Source organism: Zalophus californianus, chromosome 13, assembly GCF_009762305.2.
Source record: "Zalophus californianus isolate mZalCal1 chromosome 13, mZalCal1.pri.v2, whole genome shotgun sequence".
Lineage (NCBI taxonomy): Eukaryota > Metazoa > Chordata > Mammalia > Carnivora > Otariidae > Zalophus > Zalophus californianus.
The window spans coordinates 41937447-41963871 of NC_045607.1; the positions used below are offsets into that span (position 1 = coordinate 41937447).

Below are 26425 nucleotides of genomic sequence, written 5' to 3' on the forward strand. Positions count from 1 at the left end.
TTTTGCTCTCTCCCACCTAACATATTCCATTCTCTCCCCACTAAATTCTTAATACTTTCTTAAATTTGCCGTGTAATTAAATAAGTCAACGCATTGTATGTGTTTTCTCGTTTATCTTCTTGTCTGCTTGATTCATTTTCATTGATCTTTTAAGACACCATTCACGGATTGCTTTCTGTGACAACTTCCTATCTGTGAATATAGCCATTTCCTTTACTCTCTCCTGCAACACTGTGTGTGTTGACCTCTCTTTGCCACTCTGTGCTCTGATTGGACTACATGTCTGTTTACTAAACCTATGATCTCTAGAGGTGCACGGGCTCCGTCTTCCTACGTCTTCATCTTTAACAATTAGAAAAAAAATGCCTGACAGATCATGTTTGTTGAACGGATTAATCCCTAGGACCAAAATATTCCATTTCATGAGGTACCTCCAGTTCATATTAATAGTTCCCTAGAGAAATGTCTCAGGAAGGATCATGAAACAGTCTTAATGAAACCCTAAATTCTATTGTCTTCCACCAGTAAGGTTGCTGTGAGTATAAGGTGGGGTTTGAGAAGATGACAATATATGTGCTTCTGTTTGCCATTCTTACCTGAGGACTACTTAAAAAAAAAAAAAGTATCAGTTTTTTCCCTTCCTGTTAAAGTTTCAAGCACTTCCTCCGATAATGTGTTCCTTATTTCTGAAGAACAGAATATAGCAATCATCAGTGTCTTGTGATTTTATATATATACATAAAATCATATATAGATTATATAGAGAGATAATATTAGGATGATACAGATAGATAGATTATACGTGTGTGTGTGTGTGTGTGTATATATATATATATATACATATATATATATAATCTTCATCATATTTTCTTCTAGCTGTTATGGTGTTCTGGAGGGCTATATTTGGTACACCAGTGTATCTCCATGTTCAAGAACAGTTCCAGCATATTGTGGTAGGTGATAGTTACTCAGTGAATGTTTGATGGATTTAGAATCAGCTTAAAATAAGGGCAAGAAGAGAATAAAGGTCTCATGGTAGAAAGAGGAGTCCTAGAGAGCTAGTATGTATATATGTATAGATACAAAAGTCATGAGTTATGACTAAGTAAGAATAATTGCATAGATTGCATAAAGATTCTTTATGTAATTTTATTTGGATCTCAGTTTTCTTACTAGTAAACTGCTACAACCCCAATCCAAAAATTAGATAGTCCACGTCTCAGTAGTTTTATATTTTTAGTCTCATTTGTTTAACCCATCAAAATAAAAATGTGCACTCCGCAGCAAGAGAAAAGAGAGGCACATAACAGGTATTGAATAAATTACAACTGTTTGTGTATTCATTCCCTTTTACTGTTTAGTAACATTACTCTAATAGTCTGCTTCAATTATTAATGGGTTAAAGTTAGAATGCTATGGATTTCTGCCTAAACCCTTGTCTGAAGGGGCCCATTTCCCATATTATGGAGAATCCTTTATGGCAGAATGAAATAGAGTTTTAAACTGCCCTTGGGTACCTGGATGGCTCAGTTGGTTAAGCCTCCAACTCTTGGTTTCGGCTCCTGGGTCATGGGATCAAGCCCTGCATTGGGCTCCCCACTCAGTGTGGAACCTGCTTAAGATTCTCTCCCTCTGCTCCTCCCCCACCCCCTCTGTCTCTCTAAATAAATAAAGAATAACCTGACTTTATTATAGCCATAATATGAAATGTAAGCACATCTATTCTGAATGTTTTATAATGTCTATGTGCTTTGTTTTGTTTTGTTTTGTTGTCCCATGTTTTTCTGGGAAATCTGAATGTTTTCTGCAATTAAAACATTTTATATATAGTATTATATGTTATATTTTATAGTATAAATATATATTATAAAAGTAATGTCTAAAATTTATAAAATATTATTATAAAACATTGTATATAATAGATTTCTATATAGTCAACTGTAGTTTAAGAAGCACTGTTAAGACAGTAACTTAAGAAATATACCTAGTGTTGGTGGGACATACTGAAGGTGATTACCCACATGAAGGCAAAGAATCAAATGGTTATGTTATGATAAGAAGACAAACGTATGAGCACATGAATACACACACACACACACACACACACACGCATGATTAAACCTCAGTAATGTGATAATAACCATTTATTTAGAGGAGTGCCAATATCCATGTGTTGGTCTTTACCAGGTATTTTTAATTTCTTAATTGTATCAGTAGAAATAATGATTTAATGGTTTCAAATAATTAGCTATGTCATTAGGAGATTATGAGGCCTTTGTATACCATTTGCGGTTTGGGACTGTGACTTCTACTTTATTGTGCTTTTTTCTTTCTACCTTCTTATCTGACTTTTCCAGACACCAGGGGTGAATTGTGTTCTTTCTGTCATTCAGAAAGTGTACAATGATTATGGAATGGTGGATGTTAATATATTCTATCATACAATCATGCATTATTCATTGATCCATGCATTTTTTTTATTAATTGTAATAGTGGGTTGAGCTAATGGCGGATACCCACAGAGGTATTAGAGGACAGAAGGAAGTGAAAAGTCGGGATATTTGTCCCCCAACTTCTCCCCAGCCTGAGGTGGCATCTCAAGCAGCAATTGTATTTCTTCCTCACAAAGAAGATGAGGTAAAAATATGGGTCAGTCTGGTGCCATCTGTGAAAACAATTTGGTGTAATTTAATACTTCTCTCATTTACCAAAGTATTATATAGAATGGTTATATGCTTTTTAGAATGGTGACATGCATTGATAATTAGCTCTTAACCACCTGAAACTGGATATAACTCCCAGAAATGCTCAGGAGAAACAGGCAGGAAAAGCCAGCTTGAAACCATATGGCTACAGAATTGCCAAACTTGGTAAGAGTTCCAACAAGCCTGCCAATTCTAGTGTCTCCATAATTCCTAGCTACAGCTGAGGATCAAGAGCTAAGGAAAAAATGCAGTACATGCATAATTCCATCTTTGAGATGTGAATAAGAAATGAGCCAGCTCTCTGCAGGTGGTACACTGGAAACTTCATTGAACATGATAGACCCTGGAATTTTGAAGTGAGAAAACGAAGAGCTCTAAGGTCATGAAGGTGGCTTACCTGTCTTTAGGAAGCCACATTGTTTTTCCATTCTAGCTCTGCAGGGTGGCCAGAAACCTAGCCTTTGCCAATCACTTTGCCCTTGCCATTGAGGGTAAACTCTTCAGAGAATAGCCAAAGCACTCTCATGAAGGAGAAAAGTAAGTAGTGTTCTTAAGATGCTGCCACAGGAATAAAGCTAGCAAGAAATAACTCTCCCCTGGGATGTGCAGTAAGCAGTTCAAATAATATACTCAACCACAGGGAATGAAAGGAATCAGTATTTTGTCCCCTACTTTCCTGCTTTCAGAGCCTACTATTTCTTTTGGACGAACAGGTGAGAGAAGAAGAACATCATGGGGTTTTATTTCTTTCTTAAGCGCAATCTCTTTTCTTCAGTTAAATTTAGCATTGATTCTGGGAGGATCAATAATGCATCTTTTTAACTTTTTATTTTGAAATAATTATTGATCCTCAGACTGTTGCAAAATAAAGCAGAGAGGTGTCTTATACCTTTCACCCAGCTTTCTCCAATGGTCCTATCTTTTCTAACAGTAATATAGTATCAAAACCAGCCATGCATTCTAAAGAGGTGAATATTTTATACTATCCATGAAAGGTTGCTTTTTTTTTTGTTTATGTGCACCAAAATCTTATGAATACAAGCTGTTTTGGTTCTGAGGGTAACTAAAAGTGGCCTGTACATTGTCAGCATTTGTAGATCTAAACATGATATTTTAAAGTGCATTTTTGATGATTACAGACATTTAATTAACAATATCTTTCCAGGCGCCTGGGTGGCTCAGTTGGTTAAGCATCTGCCTTCGGCTCAGGTCATGATCCCAGGGTCCTGGGATGGAGTGCCACATCGGGCTCCCTGCTCAGTGGGGAGTCTGCTTCTCCCTCTACCCCTCCCCCCTGCTTATGCTCTGTCCAACTCCCTCTCTCTCAAATAAATAAATAAAATCTTTAAAAACAAACAAAAAAACAAAAAACTAATATCTTTCAAATATCTTTGCAAGCTTCATCTGTGTAAGTAAGTAACCATTGTTTAGTAGTTCAGGATTAATTGTGAGTGCATTAGAAGCCTCACCATATATAAGAGTAGAACGGAAAAATCTGGTTAACGGTTTGATAGATACTGGTTGTATTTACAGGTTTTCCTGGTTCAGGAGCTTTACTTGTATCATGTCTGTCATTTCCATAAATATAGCAAATGTAGGGCCTTGTATACAGAAAGTTATGAACAAAAACTTGACAATGACAAATTATTCTCAGACTGAACAATTTATTGAGTGTGTCTGCCAAGTGAGAACTAATTTGTTAGGACTGCTTAGAAGAATTAATAATAGAAAACAAGATGAACCAATCAGAATAGAGTTAAAACATACAATTTAAATTTGAAAAACTTGCTGATGCATTCATTTGAATACTGAACTCAGAAAGCTTTCTAAGTTAGAAGAAAATGTCTTCCAATTTCCTTTCTCTGTTTATTTGTTCACACCATTCTCTCCATCTGATATACTTTCTCTCATGTGTTCCACTAGTTAACTTACTATGTTCTTTGTAAGGCTTGTTTCAAATGCAATTCTGAAGAGCTTCCAAATTCACCAGGAGGAAGTTTTCATATTTTTATTTCTTTTTCTTGAGCCCATGTATATAGTTTTGTCACATTTTTCTTTAGTTATAGTTAGTTTTATATTTCAACCTACTGTTGCCATCTGCCAAATTGGAAGCATCCTGAGGACAAAATCTGCATTTTATTTATTTTATGTTCCAACCCAACAAACTGCATTTCTTAGATTTGTGCATTAGATTTAATTTCTCCTTTTTTTTATTAGGTGTTTGGCTATTAATAGAAATAATATTAAAAGGACCAAATGTGGACTCTAACATGGAGCAACCCATGCATACCACCAAGAGAACTCACCTCCTTTCCTTTAAAGCAGAAAAACATTTAACTATGCAAAGATTAAGTTTGTGGTATGAAGAAAAGGGCAGGGAAGAAGAGGGAAGAGGAAAGGAAATTGTTTTACTCCAGTGATGAAAGCAAATTTAACAAAGGATATTGTCAAGTACCTCAGCACCATTTATCATTCATTTTCTGTAGACTGGAAACTTTCAAGAGGCTCCCATCAATTTTCAAGATGGCTGCAGAATTGATAGGGATTTGAGCCAACGCTGGGTATCACCCACCAGGTGACAGCTTGGCTATCAGTTCCATGATATCAGAAGTGCTACCCACACTGCCAACCCAAATACGCACACAATGGCCTCTTACAGTATCATACAAGTTTAGTTTTGGGATTGCTTGAAAGGTTCTCTTAACAGTAAGACAGAGTATATGTAAAACATTAGTATAATGCCTGCCACATAGTCAATGTTCGATAAATGCTACTTATTGTATAAAATAAGGTAATGGACCTATGCATTTATGAGTGGTAAATCTATTCAGGCTCTGGAAATCTGCAAAGATTTATCCACTAACCTGATGAGCTAGTTAAGGATCTACAAACACTAGCACCTTTGGAAAGAGGCATTAGCTGATACCACACTTCCAGCTATTAGTATAAAATCACCACATTACTGCTGGCTCATTGTTGCTGAGGAAGCTAATTGCAGCAACTAATTTTATTGAGACAAACTTCATTGAGCAGAAATAAAATATTGAGCAGAGTTTATGAAGGCAGAAATCAGAAGACAGGGTACCAAGGGGATAAGGTAGAGAACATTAAACCCTGATACATTCACTCGTCTTACCTCTGTCATTAAACACCAATCACATTTCAAACCAATGCATGTGTTTTGCACCCTACCCTCCCCCCCCACAAAAACAAACAAACAAACAAACAAACAAACAAAAAAAACCTCACCCTTGGAGGATCAGCTACTCTACAGGACAGGAAATATGAGTTTGCAAAGTATAAGGTACTAGAAGTCATCTCCGGAAATCAGCACACTGTAGGGCACTGAACTGAAATACACACCACCAATGTTTTTTCTCTACAAGTAGCATTTTTTTATCATTATGTGAATTTATTGCCTGCAAACTATGCCACAGCCTCAGAAACTGAACTTCCATATTTATCCATAGAACAACATGGTGATAATCTCAACCCTGTCTTCAAAGATATATTATATGCAGCTTTCTACAAAAGGAAGGAAATGTATTACTTTTTCTATGCTAGTTAAGCTTGGATCTTCCTGGTCTATAAAATGTCAGTAGCTATGAATTGTACTGAAAGCTGATGCATGGTTTGGGGATGATTCCTCTGTACACTGGGGATTTGGCTCCGGAGACAACATTCTTTTTCTGCTTGAGTGCCCAGCTTGCATTTTTCATAACTCCACAAATAAAAACTCATACTGCAACCATGAAGAATGACATTATTGAGATGGGAACAAAAAGCAGGGAAGAATTATTTTAACCACACTAGTAAGTATGACTAAAAAACTTTTTTTTAAATCTATCATAGTTGTATAAAATTTAAAAACATATCTCTCCAAGGTCAAAATTTCTAGTGCCTAACAACAATAGGAGGAATAAGATATATGGTGTTTTACCTCAAGAGTAGCTTACAGTGCCATCATTTTGGGTCAAGATGCAAAATGATCAGTAGTTTTTGGGTGTGTGTGTTTTCCAATTATAAAATTGTTTTATGTACCTGATAGACAATTTTGAAAAAATGAGACATATATAAAAATATAATTAGGAACTCCCAATTCTTGTCACATTAGTGTAATTGGAATTAGACTTGCCTACCCTACCTTAACTCACCACAAAAATGGGCAAAATATATGAAACATTTAATTGTAGACATTAGGCAATAGGCAGCACAAGGCTGTGGTTCAGAAGAGAATGAAAACAAACAAAATGAGACTTAAAATCATCCTGGATTTTTGCCTGGAGGCATTTTCCAGTTAAAATGCAGGGTGGGAGAACACAAGGGAAGCACTGATCATTTGAGAAGACTGAGATTAAAATATAGGGAGATAAGGCAGATGGAATTTGCAGAGCGAGAGGTAAGTACAGAAAGGGTTCCAAAAATCTACATAAGGGTTCCACTGAGTCTGTTTCTGGAGACTCAACTATGCTTATGTCTGGTGGAACTCTGCAAGGCAAAGATCCATTGGAGAGCTGTTAGGTGAATGATCCCTGAGTTTGCTCACAGAAAAAGGGTGAGGGAGGTATCAGAACTCTGTCTAATCAGAGTAGAGAGACCTTCACAACCATCCAGAGACTATAGAAGAGTCTTACCTTAGTAGAAGGGCCAAACTGTAACTACAGTAAAGGCTACTGTACTTGAATGCCTTGAAAAGAGAAAATTAATCCAAAAGTTACTTAACTATCTGCCAAAACAAAGTTCAATATTTTTTTAAAGGAAGACAAGAAAACTCAGAATTCAAAAACTACTAGAAATGAAAATAAGAGAATGTGACCTATAATCAGGAGAAAAACCATCAGCCAATAGAAACAGGCTCATAAATGAGAGAAATGATGGGGTTAGTAAACACAAGGACTCTAGAACAACTACTATAAATATACTCAAGACTTAAAAAACAAAACCAGAAAATAATGAGATAAATGGAAGACTTAAAAAGAAAGAACCAAAGAGAACTTCTAGAATAGAAGAATGCAATATTTTAAGTGAAAAATAGTTTACTGGGTGGAATTCAGATCAAAGAATATATTACAGAAAAGAAAGATCAATGAACTTGAATAAATGCCCTTAGAAACTACCTAAATTGGAGCACAGAAAAGAAAAAAAAAAAATACAGGGCACCTGGGTGCCTCAGTCAGTTAAGCGCCTGCCTTCGGCTCAGGTGATAATCCCAGGATCCTGGGATCGAGCCCCACATCCGGCTCCCTGCTTGGCGGGAAGCCTGTTTCTTCCTCTCCCACTCCCCTTGCTTGTGTCCCCTCTCTTGCTGTGTCTCTCTCTGTGTCAAATAAATAAATAAAATCTAAAAAAAAGTACTGAAAAGACAGTGTGATAGTGTCATGAGACCAATACACAAATGGTCATTGATTACTGACAAAAGTGCCAAAATATATCAATTTGAAGTAAAGTTTTTCAACCAATGATACTGGAACTAGATATCTATAGAAAATAATGAACCTCAAACTTTAGCTTGTACTATTTACAGAAATTAAAGTGGATTATGCAAGAAAACCATCATGACCTTGGAGTAGGTGAAGTTTTTTAGACAGGACATCCAAGCATACATCATGAAAGAAACAAATTAACATCAGGCTTCCTCAAAATGAAAAACTTCTTCTCTTTATAATATTTCATTAAGAAAATGAAAATGCAAGTCACAAATTGAAAAAAAAATACAATACTGATATCTTGTATTCAGAATATGTAAAGGACACTGACAACTCGACAATTTAAAAGAATATATGTGAAATATTTGAACAGACACTTCATGGAAAATAGATAATAATGACTAGTAAGTATATGAAGGTACTCAATATCATTAGTCATCAGGGAAATGAGAATTGAAAATCTAATGAGATGCTGCTTCTTAAAACTAAAATGGTTAAAATTTAAAAGCCTGACAATTCCAAATGTTGGCATTTGTGAAGCGAACAGAATTCTCAAATGTTACCCCCACTTTGAAGACAGTTGGCACTTTGTTTGTTTATATAGCCAAATACACACTGAAATAGAATTTTCCTTTTTGGTACTTATCCAAGAAAAAATGAAAACATATGTCCACATAAAAACTTGTACATAAATGTTCTTATCAGCCTCCTTCATAATTTTCAAAAACTGGAAACAACCCAAATGTTCATCAGTAGGTAAATGGATAAACAAATTGTAGTATAACCACACAATAGAATACTACTCAGCAATAAAAAGGAAGAAACTACTAATATATGCAACAAAATTGATAAATCTCAGAAATGTTCAGTGAAAGGAAGCCATGCAAAAAGCCCAGTGACATTGATACTCTCCAGAAATGTGATAGGTGAAAGAATCCATATATAAAAGAGTCTATACTATTCATATAAAATTCTAGAAAATGTAAGACTAATCTATAGTGACAGAAAACAAATCAGTGTTTCCTGGTGACATTTGAGGTTGGGGTTGTTGCAGCAGGATAGGAAAGAACTTTTTGGAATGACAGAAATGTCCTATACCTTGATTATGGTATGGTTCTGTTTGTCACAAGTCATTGAAAGATACACCTTAGATGCACTCTTATTTTATGTTCATTATAATTCAATAAATTTGACTAAAATAATTAAACCACTCATTATTATATACCCAGTGGTAATCACCATTGGCACTTTATATATTCTCTTTCCAATTGGTATAAATACCTACATTTTTATGTAATTAAAAGTATTCCTGAAGTAGAATATTTTTGTTTTGAGCATTGTCTAATTTTCTACATCTTTTAAATGCTAGTAATTGAAAGAGCTTGAACAGTCTTAAGAGTTCTTGACACATATATCCAAATGAATTTTTAGAAACTTACTGCAATTTACATTCCAGTAGGTCTTATATTTATTAAAAAATTACCTAGAATTGGCTATATACATCACTTATGTCTCTGTTCTCCCTGCTGAGTATTAGCCTATCAAGAAAACTTTGTGGGGAGAGGAGACAAAAGTCAAAGGACACAAGCTTTCAGTTATAAGAAGAGTAAGTTCTGAGCATCTAATATACACCATGGTGACTGTGGTTAATAATACTGTGTTTTATATTTGAAACTTGCTGAAAGTTGATGTTAAGCTTTCTCACCACACACAGAAAAAGGGTGAGGTGATGGATGTGTTAATTATCTTGATCTTGGTCACCATTCCACAGTGTATATGCATAGCAAATCATCACGTTGTGCACATTTTTTTACGTTGTGCCCATTAAATAGATACTATTATATTTATCAATTATTCCTCAATAAAGTTGGTGGAGGGGGGAGAAAAAAAGAATAGAAAACTTTGGTCCCTGCGTTAAAAGTTGATTGATGCTACGTTACAAACTGCAACAACTTCCTTAGGTCCTCTAGGAACTACGAGTTGTTGTGCACATCATTTTCAATATAAATTCCTGTGTCTTATGCATTAGATCTGAGTGATGATATGCTCAAGAAGATCTGAAGCATAAAAATGCTTCAAATTGAAAGGAGGAAAGGGGATAATGGAGCCTCAGTTGCTGAACAGGAGTAGCTGGGAAAACAGTGCTTTTTCAAATTATTGTTTGGACTATTATTTTAATTCTGCCTCTGATGAACACATTTTGATTAAAACTTAGAGAAATGACACAGTTTACTTTCCTTTATTTTCCAGCATTTGAGTCCTAGTCATCTACCTTGCAGCTGGAATCACCTGGGAAGAAAACAATGCAAAGAGAGCATTTACCTCACTTAGGAGAATGCTACACTTAGGGCTGTTGAAACTCTGCAAACTTTCTCAGTGGAAAGACCATTGCTGCAGCTGAGTCAAGCAATTTGCTCTTTGGGCATTGTAATAGTGTGGTTATATGCCTGTACATGGATGGCTCTCTGAAGCAGAAACATGTTAAAGTTTTGAGAGTGAGTTTAATGGACCATAGCAATAATTCAAGTTCAGATTCCTCAGGATTCTAGGCAGTATTCTGTTTTCCAGTTTTCGTTGCAGTTTGTAGAAACAAATGCATTTTTTTGTTCAAAAAACCAAACTACTAACAACACCTTGTTTTTTGTTTTGTTTGTTTTGCTTTTTAATGATTAGCTAGCTCCTTGAAGACAGTTATTTATTTTATTATTCATTTTGGCTTTGTATCTTCAAATTAAGTGTCAAAGGTGTATATTTGCAAATAGCACCAATAAAATGGATCTATGAGAAAATATCTAACAGATAGTATGACCACACTGGCACCCTCAGGGACAAGGTGAAGAAATAAATGAAAAGACAGAGGTCCAAACGCGGCTCCCAGGGCTGTTCCTCAGTGACACACATGGAGAGAAAGTATTATGACTTGAACATCAGTCACATGCCAAACCATCATGCTAGGTGAATTACATTCAGTATCTTATTTTCCTTCTCAGTAAGTCTGTAAAGAAGTGTTAGGAGGAAATTAAGGTTCTGTGTGCATAATGGTTGTCGGAGGCTGACTAGGAAGTGGTAGAAACCAAGTGTGAATCTAGGTCTCTTTGACTCCCCAACCTACCTCTTTATTTTCATAAATCTTCCCAATTTATCTTTTTTAGCTTCCTTCTGCTGCATAGGAAAGTCACATCTGGAAGTCTTTAGAATCTCAGGATTATAAAGAAAAGAAAGAATAAAGGTCTTTTACAAACATCGGCAATAGATTTGCTTAAAATGCAGTCATTCATTCACTGACCATTTATATAAAAGTGCTATGTTTTAATATTTTCCACTGAAAATAGAAAATCTGAACATCTTACAGTTAGAAGAGATATTACTGCTTAACTAGAAGTCATTATAGTCCCTATTTTAAGAAAAACAACACCAATAGCTACTATCATTTATGAAGTCTCACTTCACCACAGGCACTGTGCTAAACACAGAAGATACCTAAGGGATATATTTTATGTGCCAGGTACAGAAAGTATAGAGGTGAATAAAACAGGAAAAAGTAATGTAGGGTGATATGATTTTGAGTAACTTGGTGTCTCCTTTAGAGGGGTCAAGGAAAAGGTGACATTTAAGATGTGAGCTGAGAGACAAAAAGAAGCATATTATAGATGGAGCCAATGTGACTGGATCATAATGGGTAAGGAAGAGAACGTTATAGGTGAAAACTGAAGATATAAAGTAGGGTGAGATCATAGAGAGCTTTGTAAGCCTGCTTAAGGGATTTGAATATTCAGCTTGTGATGGGGCGTCATTAGAAGGTTATAAGGAGGGGAGTAAATGACTTGATTTAAAGTTTAAAAAGAACACTGTGATGCCATGTGTGGAATGAATTGTATGAGGGGAAGTTAGGAAGTTCTTCCAATGGTGCAGAAGGTGATGGTAGAAAGGGAAGACATATTTGGAGATGCTCATGATTTAATATATGATGAAGGGTAGAAAAATCAAGGATAACTCAGATTTTTGGCTTGATTACTGGATGGGTGGCATGCCCACCTCTCTCTAATTGACATGTGGAAAACTAGAGGAACACCAGATTGGGAATGGGAGAAGAAGAGTTCTGTTTTAGCCCAGTCAGTTTGGAAATGGCTAACTTGCCCAAAGTCACTGAAATGGTTGCTGTAGGATTTAAGGCCAGTTTTATCTGATATCAAAATCTGAGTTCTTATGCTACTATATTAGATTGCCACTAACACCCATCTGGAAGCTTCATTAACTCGAAGATCATCCTGTTTACTTGGGAAAGGCTTTAACTTCAATACCTCAATTTCATCATTAGAGAAATCTTATTGAGTGTGTTGTACCATACATTTTTTTTCCACTTGTGAAAGAACACAATGCAAGAAGCAATTGAAAGAATATAAGAGGGAAAGGGGTGAATAGATTTTTGTCTCACTCAACCTTAGTTAATATGAAATACAATGGCCTATTAAAATTACAGTCCTTGTCCTAATCAAAGTTTTATGTAAGGTTGTAATTATGGAAGTGAAAAAAATATAAAGATGAAAACCGGGATGGGTTTGTCCTTACAGGGTCAAAATAGAGGGAGGAACTTTATTGGTGAGAACATGTATGAGTAACTTCTGGATTATAAATATAATTAGAAATATACATTAGAATAAACTGGTGAGAAAAGGAGAAAAATATGAAGATACAGAGGCAGAGCCTTTGTATGCTATTACCATTTTGTATAAAATTTTGTATAAAATTCGGATGCTCTTATTTGAACCTACCACTCTTTATTTCTGTCTTCAGCAGAAATGTAAAACGTACACTTTACTATGTTATTAGTGAAATTCTGTAACTCTCTTTCATAATTGCAGGGACTCACTTTTCACTTAATATTCGTGCCATAGCTAATACACTATTAAAACAAAAAGTAGGAGGTTCATAAATAGCATGTTCCCAGACATAGTGAATGAAAAGTGTCTCTTATGTGGACAATTTTCACATTTTTAGAAAAAAAAATCTATATGTGTCAGAAGTGGCCTAGTTTGTGTTCATAATTAAATGATGAAAGTAGTTTTTGGATCTGATTTTGAAAGAGGAAACTTTAAAAATATAAGAAGTTCAGGGCGCCTGGGTGGCTCAGATGGTTAAGCATCTGTCTTCCGCTCAGGTCATGATCTCAGGGTCCTTCGATCAAGTCCCACATCGGGCTCCCTACTCAGCGGGGAGCCTGCTTCTCCCTCTCCCTCTACTGCTCCCCCTGCTTGTGCTTTCTCACTCTGTCAAATAAATAAATAAATAAAATCTTTAAATATATATATATATGAGAAGTTCAAAACCTATATAGTTAACAAATCTCCAAAAACTCCACTGATTTAGAAAAAAAATATTCATGTAAGCAGAGGTGATTTGATCCTTAGTTCTAGTCTTTGTTTCTGGACCTGATGACAGACTGGTGGACTGTCCAATTCAGAGGATTGCACAGTGTCCACGCCAATAAAAGTGATGCATTTGTTTCTAGTTCTGTCTGTTTTCATTTAGGGCCAATAATTGGGACAGAGGGCTACATATCTATATGTGCAAGGGATGTTTATGGCCAGAAGGATTTCACTTCTGGGTGCTTTTCGTACCCATGATGTGCAAAGATGCCTTGCAATTTCAGTAATGCACTGTGGCAGTTCTGGTGGCTGATTACTTAAGGGCCTTTGTAAAGTGATGACCTCAACCATCTTCTGTCACCTTGAGACACATCACTTCAATCTGTTCTGATAACAGCTGATGTGGGTCAGATATAGCTCGAGGCCAAAGGGACCGACATTGAGTGGATCCTATCCAGAAAAGATTGCATATGAGTGTGTATGTACATCTGTATGCACAACTACACAACCTTGCTTATTATTGCCTTATTAGAAACATATATTTAGGGAAGTACAAGACTGTAGTTTTATGTGCACTATTTGTTTTTGCCAATTGTGGAGAAATCTTTGAGCTTTTTTTTTTTTAATAAACTTTTATTGAGATACAACATACACATAGAAAAAATGCAAAAATCATGAGTATAGAGCTTGATGAACTTTCACAAATTGAACATACCATGTAAGCACAACCTAATCAAGAAGCAGAGCATTACTAACTCTCCAGTAGGCCCTCTCACAACCCCTCTCAATTTGTCATCCCCCTCCCCAAATGCAACTTGTAGCCCGATACTTAAGACCATAGATTAGTTTCACCTGTTTTGAACTTTACAGGAATGGAGTCATAATTGTATGCATTCTTTTTTGCTTGCCTTCTTTGTTTTTTTTTGTTTGTTTGTTTGTTTTGGTTTTGGTGGGGTTTTTTCCCCTTTGGTTTTTTTGTTTGTTTGTTTGTTTTTGCCCAACATGTTTCCATAATTCATCCATGTTGCTAGTGAAGTAGGTTTTTTTCATTTTCATTTTCATTTTGATGCATTGGAAAATTCCCCTCCAGAAAAGTTATAACAATTTATGCTTCCAAAAAGTGCCCAAAGAATGTCTGTTTTCTTAAAACCTCACCAATACTTGGTAATTCCCATGTTTTCAAAATACCAACCTGAGGAGCAAAACACAATGACGTTTGTCAATTTATTTTTATTTTTATGTTTTTATTTATTAGCCACTTGTATGTCTTTTATAAATCACCTGTTAGAGTACTTCACCTTTTTAATGTGGGAATTTGTTAAAAATTTATTAATAGTTTCTGTATAGGATGGAATCAATGATATATTGTTATTCAGTAACTATTTCTTGAGTACCTCAAGGTGTCAGGAAGTGTGCAGGCCAGTAGAGATCTAATGATTATGAAGACAGACAGGGTTGCTCCTCTCTTGTAGCTTACAATACAGCCCTTTTTTGCTACACTGAACAGATACTTTGAATTATGAGGTTGAGATCTGTTTATCACAAGTGCATAGAGATTAAGAGGTCTTAGCTGGGTCCTTTAGATCCTGGTTTCTCATGAGATTGAGATGCAGCAGTTAAATGATCTTTAAAATACTAAGTGAATGCAACAGTGTACATGGCATTAAATTACCCATGGCAATTCTAAGAAGTAGCCAAATCAAATTATTGAGATGTTCTAGGGGTGAGCATCCCTGAATTCCTCTTGGCACTTCATCTTTCTTCTTTTCTGCCTTCCACCACCTGGCAGATGGGTTTGCCCCATGAAGAATACAGAAAGAATTAAAATATCCACCTGTAATTTCTCTTCTGCCACACAAAAAAAAGATGAAAGGCAGAGTTCTGATTGATATCACTTGAAGTCATGCTTGGTCAATGTTGAATAAACTATGTGAGGAGCCTGTAGGGTTGGAGGCTGGTAGAATCCTCTGTAACCCCTACCACAGGAAGCAAAATAGCTCAGTCCTTTTGTGTCTGCTCTTCTTGAAGCTGAAGGTAGGGTTCATTCCAGTTGAGTTAAAGCCCTGACTTCACCATTAAAATACGTGCCCAGGAAGGTAATTAGACTAACATCATAATGGGAGAAGCAAATCACTTTCATTGGCGAAGGCCTTTTCTATGTCCTATATATTTCTATCATATCTTGATTTCAACCAGCCTGACAGACTTGAGGTGCAAATTAATTTACATTAACAGTGATTTCACTGATACATGTCTCTGCCCACATAACAAATGAAATCCGGCTGCCTTTTTAAAGCTTACATATTTCATTTGCAAGTCACCTTTTAGCAGCTCACCTGAATTCATAGATATTCATCAGATTTCCATTCACTCATGACCTCCTCTTTGACAAATACTGGAGGCGGGGGTATTGTTGGAATAAGGTGAAAAGAACTTACCTATTTCCCTTGTACAGAAGCACCACAGGCAGATTTTTTTATGTTCTTCCACTGTAAGGAAATTCTTTTAAAAAGAACTTTAGAAATTCAAGAAATTATACCTTTTAGCATTTGTCATTAACGATAACTTTCACTAATTAAATAAAGAGTTCTTGATTTAGACTTCCATAATCAGGACATATTTATTCTACTGAGAAAACATAAATATTGGCTTTAATTTCTCTAATCTGTGATTAAAAACTGATTTCATGGGGCGCCTGGGTAGCTCAGTTGGTTACATGTCTACTTTGGCTCAGGTCATGATCCTGGAGTCGGGGGGATCGAACACCATGTCAGGCTCCCTGCTTGGCGGGGAGCCTGCTTATCCCTCTCCCTCTGTCTTCCGCTCCTCCTACTTGTGCTCTCTCTGTCAAATAAATAAATAAAATCTTTAAAAAATTAAAAAAAACTGATTTCATTATTGATATTGTATCCATCCAAAAGACAAATAGCTTCTGATACAACGTGTTACAGAATGGAATAGCCATCAAGACATACAGGCTTTCAAGATATCCATGCAGTCTTTTTGCCCATACCATAGAAATCTGAAATAATGGCTAAGAGAAGCATTTCCATTCATTATAAGTGACCTGGTCCAGGCATCAGCAAACTAAAGCCAAATCTGGCCCACTGGCTCTTTTTGAATGGCACATGAGCTCAGAATAATTTTTTTATATTTATAAAAAGTGAAAAATAAATTTAAAAGCTAATAAAATTTTGACATGTAAAAATGATATGGAATTCAAATTTGAGTAACGTAAGTGTCCAGTGTGTCCACCAGAGCTCCACCGTACCCATCCATTTACTTCTTGTCTATGGCTGCATGCAGGCTTAACTGGCAGCGCTAAGCAGGTCCAACAGAGATGATCTGGCCCACAAAACCTAAAATATCTTCTATCTGACCCTTTACCAGACACGTGTGCAGATCCTGATTTTAAAAAAATAATTGCCCTCCTTGAAATAGGCTTTTATATGCCATTCTGACTGACAAACAGTACCTGTTTTAGGCAGTACTGTGTGCCTTTGGTAAAGCTGATCTTTCTACTCAGTTCCCTGCCTTCCTGCCTTGTGTAGGCTGGTTCCTCCTATTTTCCCACCCGTCGTCCATTCAGTGCCCTCCCATTCCACCACAGATGGGCTAAGGCTGTCCACACTTGCAGTCAGAGATAAGTGTGAGGACTGAAGAAGGAGCACAGAAATTGGAATATGGCTGGCTTTGGAGAAAGAGGAAGAGATCCACAAGCTAAGGAATGTAAGTGACCTCTAGAAACTCAAAAGGCAAAGAAACAGATTCTTCTCTAGAGCTATCAGAAAGGAACACAGCCCTGTCAACACTTTAATTTTATCCCTGTGAGGTAAAGACTTCCAACCGGCAGAACTTTGTAATAAGTTTGTGATGTTTAAGCCACTAAATTTGTGGTACTCCGTTACAACAGCAATAGAAAACTCATTAGATAGATAGATATAAAATATTATATAATACATGATATTTATCTAGATAGGCATAGATATAGATAGATACTGATGTGAATACAGAAATAGATGTACATGTTTCAACAGATTGTATTTTAGTGGAAATTTAATGTTGCCTCTACTGTATTTGTGTGTAGCTCTAATTTAAAATAAACAGTTTTGTCCTTTTTAAAGCTATTTTGACCTTCATCTGGTAATTTTTGGGGGGGAGGAATAGAGTCTTTTCTCAAAGAACCCTTAATCACACCTTACAATGTAAGAATTTACTCTTGTTATGTGCGATCTGCAGTAGGCATCATAACAGATGCCTAAAGTAGTTTTGTGAGAATATCCTTCTCTCAAACATTTACTCACTGTCTGATTTTTGATGTGTAATGGGGACTATGTATGTTTATCTTAATATTATTTTGCAACCTTAGAATGGAAAGGCTGAAAATAATGTTGGAGGTCTGCCACCTGTGAAAAGGTTAAAAATTGTTCAAGATTTGGGGAAATGATTAATTGACTTACCCATTTTAGAGTTCATACAAACAGCTTTATCACCCTCTACCTATTTCCTACAATTTTATATGTGGCTATGATAATTGGAAAAATGAAATAAATTGCCTTTATTTCAGAACATTTCAGAACAAAGAGGACTAGTTTTGCATTGAGAATATTCACCTGATACAGCCATATTCTTGCCTTTATTTATGGCTTCATTTATTCTTGTCTGTTTATATTTTAAAAGCATATGTGACTATAACTAGCAGTGAATTTTACTATTATTTTAAAAACTTTGTAAATACTGTCTTTTATTTCAAAACTAAAACATACTTGTTTAAAATTCAAACTATTGCAAGATGCCTGGGTGACTCAGTTGGTTAAGCGTCTGCCTTCAGCTCAGGTCATGATTTCAGGTTCCTGGGATCAAGCCCTGTGTTGGGCTCTCTGATCAGCTCGGAGCCTGCTTCTCCCTCTGACCCTCCCCCTCCCTCTGGCCCTCCCCCTGCTTGTGCATGCTCTCTCTCTCTCTCAAATAAATAAATAAAATCTTTAAAAAAATAAAATAAATAAAATAATTTTTTAAAAGTAAAAAAAAATTCAAACTATTGCAAAATCATGTAATTTAAATGAAAGTTTCTTCTCTACTTGACTCTTTCCCACCTTAGGCATAGTTACTATTAAGACATTACTGCACTTCCTTCCAGACATTTAAAAAATAATCTAGAATAGTTATAGGAGTGGTTGTTTTTTTTGATTAATTTAATAAAGATAATTATTTTAGGGGAGCCTGGGTAGCTCAGTCAGTTAAATGACCTGCTCTTGATTTCAACTCAGGTCATGATCTCAGGTGTCAGGGTCCTGAGATCAAGCCCTGGGTGGGGCTCTGTGCTCAGCAGGGAGTCTGCTTGATATTCTCTCCTTCTCCCTCTCTGTCTGTCTCTCACCCAACTTGTGTGTACCCGTGCTCTCTCAAATAAATAAATAAATCCAAAAAATTAAAGATAATTATTTTATAATATATTGTTCTACCTGTTGCTATTTTCATGTAATAATATATCAAAATACATCTTTCCATGTCAAGTCAGATAGACATATATTAATCATTTAAATGGTGCTGCATATTGTCCAGGGTGGACATGCCATACTTTTATCTAGTTACTCCCATACTGAATGACTTATAGAATTTTCTCAGGTTTTCTTTCCCTAATTTAAACTATGTCACATGTGTACAAGTATTTTTTAAGATAAATCTCCACAAGAAAAACTAATTGGTTGGAAGCATGTACATCTGATATTTTGACAGATTGTATTGCTCTCCAAAGGCTGTCCCAAGTTAAACTCAACATAATCAGTGTATGAGACTGTTTATTATCTTAACACCCTCTCCAGCACTATGTACCATCTGTCTTATCATTTCAATCTAATGTGAAAATGGCACTGCATTGTTTTTGTTAGAATTTTCCTAACTTAAAAGAAGATGCAATAAGTTCTCAAATATTTGTTGGTCATTTGAACTTCTGCTTTCATGAATTGCCTACCTTTATACATTTTTTTCAAATGGGAAGTCTTAAGGATTTTTTTTTATTGATTCATATGAACTCTTTATATATTAATTTACTTGTTTGTTGAGCTGAAAATTTTCTCCAGTTATTGCATATCTTGGAATAATGTTTGAGGTATAATTTCCCCCACCACATTATTATCAATATGTCAGTCTTTAATGATTCTGTGTTTTTGCATTCTTTCTGAAAAGAACATTCCCAACCAGAGGTTCTAAAATAAACATTCTCTTTTACTTCCATTTAATATATTTATAATTTTGTAAAAAAAATAGCTTTTTAATCCATCTGGATTTTGAAATATTGTCTTTGCATGAGTATTTTACATGTTTTACATTTCATAAAAATTTAAAAAATAATGTTTTGAGTTTATAAACATATGTGATTGTATTGAATTTTGAAATAACCTCATAGCTAAATGTAACTATTTTAAGAACATATCTCTGCCCAAATGCCTTACCAAAATTCACCCAAAAAAGAAACTGCTGAGAAAAAAAAATACGTCCCCACTTTTTAAAAGAAATGAATGTGCATGTGAGCTAAATAGCAATGCTTATAAACTGAATATGCCTATTAACCACCTAAGTTATTATAATTTCTTCCATTTTTTAATGCAAGAAATGATTTAAATGAAATCTTGACTGCATCTGTGGTTTGGAAGAAAAGCTGTCTGTGAGAAGTGCTTCTCTCTAGTTAAAATGATACAGTTTGTTTTAGCTTAGAGAATGTTGAACAAACTTGATAGTTGTTTCATTTTGAAAAAAGCCGGCCCCCCCAACAATAGTACTAGATCTTTTTTTCTCCAATTTTATTAAGATATAATTGACATACCTCATTTATATGTTTAAGGGGTAAAGCATAATGTGTTTGACTTCCATGTGTTGGGAAATGATTACCTCTATGAGTTTAGTTAACATCCATCATCACCTCATATAGATACAAGAAAAAGCAAGAAAATAAAAAAATAAATAAAAAATAAAAGAAGCACTTTTTTTTTTTTTTGGCTTGCAATGATAAGTCTTAGGATTTACTGGCTTAACATTTTTCATATTTCAGGAGCAGCTTAACGAAGTATTGGACATTCACATGATCCAGAAGAAGCTATTAAACCTTAACAAACCTAGCTCTCAATTCATGTATTACAAAAAGTGGAATCTTCTGCTGTTTACTCACATAATACCTGTGTAAATGCATGCAGTGAAGGCCCTCCAGGAGATTTATCTAATGAAATATTTCAAAAATCAGTTTTGGAAAGAGAGAAAGTGATTTGTATTTACTGGTTGAAAATTTTAGCCTGGGAAGCATTTCATTACTCTACATTAGAAGAAAGAACTTGGAAATGCAACTAGTCTGAAACACTAAATCTTTAAAGTCTCACCAGGATTATGGGAGGCAAAAGAGGGGAAAATATTATGGAACAATCTTCTCATGGAATGTTAAGAATTGGAAGGGACTATAGAGATTTTCTAAAATATATTTTAAGTTCCAACTCTTCAGTTTTTTTCTGTTTATTGCAGAAAGGAAAAATAATTTTAATTGAAGATTCATAATTAGGATAGACGTTATATAAAATCCATGTCAGTGTGTTCTAAATAAATTATCTTAAAAAATAATTTCACGAAACAGTGCCCATGTTAGAATATCCCCAATCAATTCATAGAACTCATGAGAATATCTGAAAGCTGGTACTAGTTTTTCCTATCTTTCTACAGAATTCTATTAAAAAGTGCAATTAGAACAATATTACTTCAATAGTTTGCATATGTAAATCCCAATGCCCAAATTCCTAATTTTGTGTGTGTTTAGAGCTTAGATTACTTACTAGGTAAATATATGCAAAACATCTTCATTTGGAATTTTTTTACAACACAATTTTTGACATACCTCCTGCAATGCTACTGAGATGTTTTTTGTCTTGTTTTGTTTTATTTTTAAGATTTTATTTATTTGAGAGAGAGAGACAGAGATAGCCAGAGAAAGAGCACAAGCAGGGAGGAGAGAGAAGCAGACTCCCTGCTGAGCAGGGAGCCCGACTGGAGCTCATCCCAGGACCTTGGGATCATGACTTGAGCCCAAGGCAGAAGCTTAACGACTGAGCCACCCACTTAGGCAACCCTGAGATGCTTTATTTTTATATATTCTGAAGTTCATAGACAGCACTAGTGTTTTGACCAAATTAGGGTCATTAAGCTTCCTTCCATTAGATTTGATAGTGGAAGGTGGGAACCTTTTGGTTTCTTTTTCTTTAGAATTGGTAGCTGTCAGGTACAGGGCTGATTAGCCAGTGAGCATCTTTCTGGTCATGCAAAGAAAGTTTGTCTACAGTATGGGAGAACATAGAGAGTAAGACTCTCCGGGCATACATTAGACTCAAGCCAGTTCTAGCCTTAAACTTCCTGGTTAATGAGCAAATGAAGTCTACCCGTTTACTCAAGGTAGTTTCAGTTCTATTTATATCATTTGCAACTGAGAATGCACTGTGGACCCTGTAGATACTCAGACTAAGAAAACAAATGTATTTACAAAATACATATAAACTCCAGTGTATTACAGTAGGAGAAAGCGAATGCATGAATGAAGGTGCAACTGTTAATCCCTCCACATTATACAGCCCTCATTTTTCCTTCATGATGACTTGTCTGGTAAAGAACAGTGCAGGACTGAATGAAGGTATCACTATCAATCAGTGTTTCAAGATTAGTAAAGCTTAATAATTTTCTTGTTTCTCAAACAGAAGATCAGTGTTTTCCTTTTTGCACACAAATGGGTCATTTTGTGCTTATCCAACTTTGAGAACCATTATTTGATAACATAGTTCCTTTGAATCTCAAAATAAATAAATCTCTGTTTTATTTACCAGGACAGAGGGTTTCACTTTACATTTCCTTTGAATATTCCAAAATAATATTCTTTACTGGATTTTTAAAATTGATTTCCCCTAAACGTGTTCCAGTTCTCCATTGGAGCAAATAAGAAGCTCCTGATAATGGAGTATAAATACATTTATGTGAAATATCCCAATTCATATATTGTTCTTTTGTAAAAACCCTTCTCAGAACAAAATGATTTGTTGCAAAATTTGATAAAAATCATTGAAGATTTCTATAATGCTCCTATCCTGTTTACTTATTTTATGACTCAATTGTATGTAAGTGTATGCACAGTACTGTAACAGAGGTGTTTGCTGTGAAAAGGATATTTGAAACACTGATGAGAGTTAGTTGCCAAAGCATCAGTAAAGGGTAAATTTTTCTTTGTCCTTCCATGCTAGCTTTGGTGCAAAGTATGCCTTGTTTAATAATAACTTTAATTTTACCTGATCTTCCACATCTAGGAAAATTGAGGTCAATTGATTATTTCACGACAAACAAATACCCTTTAATAAAATGAGAATTTCCCTCACTATCAATGACTTTCGAATGATCCACTGGTGCAGGATAAAATAAAAGATGAAAAATAGCCTTGTATTGACAGACCACATTAATAATGGTATGATATCTGTATTGATTTCTTCACCCTTTATTCTATAGTAAAGTAGCTTTAAAAAGCTCACTCCCCAGAAAGTAAGCATCCTTCATTTTCTCCACAATGACCGTTGTGTTGTCATAGCTGCTGCTTTGCACATGTCCATTATAAAACTCAAAATCCTGAAATCCCGAAGCCTCGGCTGGTGTCAATAGAAGACATATCAAAGTTTTTTCTCATCCCTAGTATCTTAGTAGAGAATAACTACAAATATCCAGTAGAATAATTCCTGGATTCTTAATCTAGAAGTGATTATTAAAATGTAAGCATCCTTGAAATGCAATGTGAAACAAATTGGTGCTGTTAATAGCTTTAAAAGGTTGGTTATTTCATCAGATTATAATGTCACCCTAGTGTAATTGTTCCCTGAGACATAAGAAGCAGAAGGAAGGAATGAGCTCTAAATGGTGGCCTCAGCTACTTCAGGATTGGCAAATGTTTTCTATAAATTCCAGGTAGCAAATTTGAGGGCTACAGGTCTCTGGAGCAACTACTCAGCAATACATACATGAATGGATGTGACTGTGTACCAATAAAATTTTATTTACAAAAAGAGGTAGTGGGTTGGATTTGGCCATAGCCTGTAGTTTGTGCACCCCTGAGCGCTCCTGAGGAGGGTGTTCCAGGCTCCATTCCAGGTGATGAAAGGACAGCCTGTAGGGAGAGAGAGGCTGGCCCAGCTACCAAGCCTCAGAGGTTGCTATTCACCTGAAAGCTCTCTTCCTTTGTTGCTTGGTATCTCAGGACAAAAACTCAGAGCCTTGACTTCCAGGACTGTATGTTTTAGAAGTAGATATACAACATAATATAAATAACTACATGAAAAGGCAGGAAGTAAATTCTGCCATGAAAGAGAAAAAAAAAGAGTAAGAGGCAAAGATCCACTAAGCAGGGGGTTAACAGTTCTGAGTCCCTCCCTAAGTTGTCAAAGAAAAATGGAGCCTATGGAGTTTAATGCAGCACGTTCCAACAGAAATATAGTGAAGCCACAGACGAGAACCCTGCATATAATTTAAAATTTCTAATAACCCCACCGGAAAGAAAAAAAAAAAAAGCAGGTCAAAGCAAATTTAATACTATATTTTTTTTTAAACCAGTATAGCCAAAATACTATCATTTCACTATGTAATCACTATGAAAATTATTTACTAGATTTTTTTCATACTAATTCTTGAAATCCAGTATGCATTTTGTACTTACAGCTCATCTCAGTTTAAAGTAGCTATGTTTCAACATCTTAACTGACAGGTGTGTCTATCCTATTGTATAGGTGCAAACTCAGTGGCCAAGAACATGGCTTTGGATTCAGACATTCCTCAGTTTGGGTGCTTAATTCCATGATTTATTTAGCGTATCTGTATCTCAGTCCCCTCATATATAAAATGGGGACAAAAATAGTGATTACCTACATGTTTTAAAAAGTACAGCGCAGTGTCTGGCACATTTAAAATGCTTAAGTGATACTTAATATTACAACAAGTGATACTTTTCCTCTCAGTCGTGCATATTAGGATTCTTTGTATATACATACAACCATTGGTTCACTAAAATTGTAAATATGAAAGATATATATATATATATATATATATATATATATATATATAGCCTGGCCATATGTTTTGAATATATATATATATATATATATATATATATATATATATATATATACACACACACACTGTATATAGTATACAAGCTAGATGCATTCAAGCGTTTTAGAGATGCTTGTTTCAAAGAAATATTTCTCTATGGATGCTCACTCCAGATTAACTTTGTAGCAGAAGTACAATAGTCACTGATACTAGATTTCAGAAGAAATTGTTTGCTTCTAAGTGCTACCATTGTTAAATAAAAATGCTTCCTGCCCTTTTTAATCTTTTGAAAATAAGCTAAATGTTAAAACCATGGTGTCCTTTATAATTAACTATTGAAAAACACATGATTAGGAATGTAAAATGTCATTGTTTCTAATCTTAATTTAAAATAAAATGTCATTTTGACCTTCTTCAGGAGATTCATCTTCCTGAAAGATAATCTAAATTGAACTGGAGTGCCTATAAAGAACAAAGATCAGGCTTCCCTAACTCACAAGAAACACGGTTGTTAGAGTGCAGTTACTTTACAGGGTATTTATTTATTTATTTGAGAGAGAGAAAGACAGAACACAAGCAAGGGGAGGGGTGGAGGGAGAAGCAGACTCCCTGCAGAGCAGGGAGCCTACTCAGGGCTCAATCCCAGGACCCCTAGAACACCACCTAACCAGAAGGCAGACGCTTAACCTACTGAGCCACCCAGGCACCCCTAGAGGGTACTTTTGTATTTGAAGATTATGTAGGCATTTTATATCTTTGATGCCCTCCTTTTTGGTGTTTGGTTTCTTACTCTTGCCTGATACTATAATGCTTGACCATATGTTTTGAATGATTGAGCTTTGTAGTGACCAGAATGAATTTGAATATCACTTTGTTAAATAGGCTATTCTGCCACTTGGAATTTAGTTAGTTATATATAGAAAGTCATATTGGAAGAGGCCATACAGAACTTCCATGGTTTAATACTCAGAAATGTAAGTGTTGAGATGAAGACTCAAAGAGATGAAATTCAATGGAAAAAAAAAAAAAAAACATTAAAAAGAGTAAAAGGGAAGGGGGTGCCTGGGTGTTTCAGTCATATAAGCGTCTGTCTTCAGCTCAGGTCATGATCTCAGGGTCCTGGAATGGAGCCCCGCCTTGGGCTCTGTGCTCAACAGGGAGTCAGCTTCTCCCTCTCCCTCTGCCCCTCCCCCCACTTGAGCACTCTGTCTCTCAAATAAATAAATAAAATCTTTTTAAAAAAATCATAAAAGGGCAAGTGAAGAAAATAGAAGAAAGAATTCAAACCCAAAGCCTTGCTAGGTGTGGGTGATTCTAAACAGTCTCTGTTACACTCAGTATTTCAATAAAATTGTATAGAGCAGGACTTTTCAGCTTTGCTGTTGGGAACATTGCTAGGGCACATCAAAAACACCAGAAATTCTGCCAAAGAACAAATTCAAATAACATTGTCCTGTATTATCTGAGTCTGGCTCAAAATTACCAGCATATCTGCCCCAAGTAAAGAAATATCTGGGTTTGTGAAGCCAATCTTGTGATACCAGAATTCCATCCTTCGTGTGTTTTGCTTTTTTATTTTTCCCAAAGAAGACAGCCGTGGAAAAGAATGCAAAATTTATCATCAGGCACTTCACATGTGGCATTATGAATTGTATCCTTAAGAAATAATTGACATGCTAGAGTATATTTCCTCCTTGGTCCAGTGGGTTATTTATATTAATGCGGTTGTAATTTCTAGTATTTTGTAGACATCAGTGCAGAAGTGACTATGATTCTTAGATATTTTTGACAATTATTTCACATTTATGTATTTATC

General features: G+C 35.4%; 1 protein-coding gene and 1 pseudogene across 3 annotated transcripts in view; both read left to right on the forward strand.

The window, feature by feature from the left end:
- The window catches only part of LINGO2 (leucine rich repeat and Ig domain containing 2), a 1255110-nt gene that overhangs the window by 547744 nt on the left and 680941 nt on the right, over positions 1-26425 (forward strand). The window lies entirely within an intron of this gene.
- The window catches only part of LOC113934132, a 29401-nt pseudogene continuing 5481 nt past the window's right edge, over positions 2506-26425 (forward strand).